This window comes from Phlebotomus argentipes, unplaced genomic scaffold (genome assembly GCF_947086385.1).
Source record: "Phlebotomus argentipes unplaced genomic scaffold, Phlebotomus argentipes genome assembly scaffold_18, whole genome shotgun sequence".
In the NCBI taxonomy this organism is placed as follows: Eukaryota; Metazoa; Arthropoda; class Insecta; order Diptera; family Psychodidae; genus Phlebotomus; species Phlebotomus argentipes.
The window spans coordinates 9108714-9112373 of NW_026776177.1; the positions used below are offsets into that span (position 1 = coordinate 9108714).

The 3660-nt window shown below is 37.7% G+C and overlaps 1 protein-coding gene across 3 annotated transcripts in view; it reads right to left on the reverse strand.

Moving 5' to 3' along the window:
- The window catches only part of LOC132260777 (G-protein coupled receptor dmsr-1), a 35840-nt gene extending 32271 nt beyond the window's left edge, over positions 1-3569 (reverse strand). For 2 of the 3 annotated variants that reach the window (XM_059759104.1, XM_059759102.1), the window contains exon 1: positions 3453-3521. The gene's annotated coding sequence lies outside the window, so the exon portion shown is untranslated. Of the gene's footprint in view, positions 1-3452 lie in introns of all 3 variants that reach the window. The other variant, XM_059759103.1, reaches the window with a different exon arrangement.
- Between the last annotated feature and the right edge of the window lie 91 nt (positions 3570-3660).

A 3660-nucleotide genomic window follows, 5' to 3' on the forward strand; every position in this document is an offset into this window, starting at 1 on the left:
TCCACTTCATGTGGCCCACCTCAAAGTGACAGGGGAAAAATTGCTGCGTTTCCTCACGCAGAAAATCTCTCTTTACTTTCGAGGCTTTAGGCCGGAATGCTTTCTTATTGCTCCGACTATTCCCTTAAAGATTCTGACCTTTGAGACAGAAATTCATGCTGAAAATTGCAAAAAGTTCCATTGTGAATGACTTTAATTCCAAGTCTACGACTTGAGAGTGTTGAATATTTGAAAGGGCGTCAATTATGCCACGTGGAAAGAAGATGAGACGACAATAAAAGCAGCAGGTGTTTTCATTCACTTTCGCTTCATCATGCTGTACAATTTTGTTTGAGAAAGTATAAAATGTTGTCATTATTCTAAAGCCGTCTGCAAAGTATTTCAGTTTCTAACCGGAACTTTTCAAAATACCATTTTTCCTTGCTCTATAAAGCAATCGGCAGTTTCAAAGCCTTAAAAGTCTATTAGCAGCCATAGAAAATATAAGTTTATTGTGATTGTTGAATGCGAGTTGAAATGTATTTTTCTGACATTGCAATGAAGCACTTAATTGAAAATTGAATATGATTTTGTGATATTTCTGTAAAAATACCGCAATGCAATTGAAATCGATTCTGTTTAAGCATGAAAAGCTTTTACGCTAATAAAAGCTTTGCATAAATATCGTTGAGTGGAACAAAAATTGACTACATAATATTTATATGATGGCAGAAATGGAATGTTTCGTACAGTAAATGTCGATTAAATCATAATCATACACCATTGACATACATAACACTTTAAAATAGTTAAAAGGATTAAATATAGGTGCTGATATTCGTTCTTGCCTTACTTAATTTTCGTTGAGCTCTACTGTTGTTTTCTTATCTGTGACGCAGTTTCATTGCGTCAGTCAAACTTCCCGGTATTATTTATGAACACATGTTGGAAAACTTTATTCTGCAACTATATCTATTTGACTTTATTTGCCAAACATCAAGCATGTTTTCCAACACAAGAGCCACCACTGTTTTGCCACAAACTTGACCTGAGGATTTTTGACGTTGATAAGGCATCGCACATTTGATTCCCGGTCAAAAGGACCAATTCTCCGAATACTCATTAATCATGTAAGAAAAAGTTCTCCATAGAAACGACATCATGTGGAGCGGTAATTCCTGAAGCATGAAACTTCATGGACAGCATCTCACCCACTCGCAATCCTCCACATAATCATGCTGGATTCGATGCTGAGAGGAAAATCCCAGGGTTTCACCTAATTGATATTCAACGAAAAAATTGTAATTGGATTAACATGGAGGCGAGCATAAAATCACTTTGTAATTTAAAAATCCTCCGCATGATAAATCATCGCACTTCCGAGGCCGCTTAGCTGGTGAAGGTCAAGAGTATCCTTCGAGTGAGAAGACGCAGTAGAAACACTTAATGGAGTAATGAAATTTCAGCCAACATTAGAAGTGATTTCAGCGACGAAAATCTCATTTGTGTACCTTCTTCATTTTTATTGGTAAATATTGATTTTCAGCTCCTGACTTTTCTGCATGTAAACAAGAAAGTTTTTCACGACGACCGCTTTTCCGCCTACGCGAGGAAAGCCAGGCGGAATTTTCACATATCGCTATTGTGAATTTGATGGAAACCGATGAAGATCATGGATAAAAAACTCATTAAGCTACCATTAAAATGTAACAAATTCACTTTCATGCGTTGAAGAGTTTTAGAGATTGCGTCAATTTCTGCCTTATGTGTAACTTAATCTGTAAAGAATCTCAGTTAAAAATTAGGTTAGGACTCAATTCTTAATGTTACACCCATCAGAAAGAATATTTTTCGAAAGATAATTTGTTGAGTTGAATTGGTTCGTATATTTAGTAATGTTCTAAATGTTTTTATCTAAATTTCAAGTTTCACAAGAAGCACTGAAAATCGTACTTAGCAATGAATAGAGTTTCTCATTAATATCCTCCTGAAAATTGATTGAAATTATGTTCGCAACTTTTGTGCGTAGATGAAAATTGACGCTTTCGAAAGCAGAAGTGTTTTCTAAGGAAGGACATTAATTTATTGAAAGCGCGACAAAAAGTTTGTCTCGCACAAAAAGGGGTTTTAGGGAATTGAGGTGTCTTTAAAAAGTGTCCCCAAGTGACAAGGCTCGATGGATCGACTGTGTGTAAAAGTTTCTGAGCTTCTCCATCAGGAAAAATCCTCAAGTAATTGAGCAGAAGTTCCAAAGATTTTTGAAATATTAATGCAAAAATTCACCACTGAAAAAACTTCCTAGCTTCTCACGAGAGATAAATTGACTTCCAATTGAATTTCCGCTGAGGAATATTACATCTTCCAGAGGCGCACTTCTCTTTGGGGAATTTTCGGGATAGAATGTGAATTGATTGCTCACGAGCAGGAAAAGGTGGGTGGAATTTTTCCAGCTATAAAATATAAAAGTTCAATATGCAAGAAAATCAATTTCTCCCCATGATCATGACTGAAGTTGGCTGATTGAGGACACAGTTGAGAATGCATCGTGTCAATGTGCCATGCATAATCAGCAGATTTTGCAAACGTGACTGAAAATATTCTCAGCTCAAAGTCTCTTTCAAAAGCTCTGTGTACTCAATTTATATTGAATATCCGTCAGAAAATGTGAGAACTTTGTACGGAAGGAACTTAAATTTGTTCCACTTTAAATATATTTTCGCCTCAGAAGATGGTCGATAAAACCATCGATTAAATTCAATATTGTGAAATGAAGGATTAAGTTTTGCCCACACATTTGCGGAATGCCTAAGCAGAGCTCGAACAATGAGGCAAATATTGGCGAAGTCTCTTAGAATTTTCCTATTGTCCAGAACAAATAAGCTTGAGTGCGAGATTAATACCGGATAGTTGAACGCAGAGTTTTGTATTATGTGTTAGAATGCAGACAAAACAATCAATCCAAATAATTACTGCACATGGCGCACAAAGGTTTGCCGGATTTATTGAAATTCCAGGAAAATAAGTGAAAATTTCGATATTTATGCCACACAATTGGACTTCTTCCTTTGATAACATGCATTGGGATCAACACAGTGAAACCGCTATAGAAAATTAACAGAATAGAGGAAGTTAAATCCCGCTTGCAGAGCTCAATAAATGCCCAACGATTAGCAGGTATTCAATGGAAGCCAGTATCATGTACCCTTCTATCGCGTTCCGCTGAAATTTTCACGCGCATTGTGCGAAATCCTGAAAAAGTGCACTAACGGAACCCTCGCGCGGTGCATCAATAAGGAAATGAGACCATGGATGTGAGTGTTTGGCGCGAGAGTTGAATAACTCACTCTATCAGTTGTCAAAGGTAATATTTACAGGCGGCTTATCTCCGTGTTCTTCACCCACTTTTATTTGCCAACACAGGCCACAATGGAGTGTCCGCCTAATCAATGCATAGTGTGAAATTTATCACTCACCTAATTGACGCAGTGTGTGGCTCCTCCAAACTCCCGATGGCCATCGCAGGTGTTTTTCTTTCTGGCGGCAGAAATTTTCCAACTCATTTCCAGACACTTGAACCTCCTCACGGTCGCGGCTCGAGTGCGTCAGAATGGCGATGCGAAATGTAGTGTGGCACACAGACTCTCACTGGATGAGCCTTTGTTGTTGTGGATCTCCAATTGC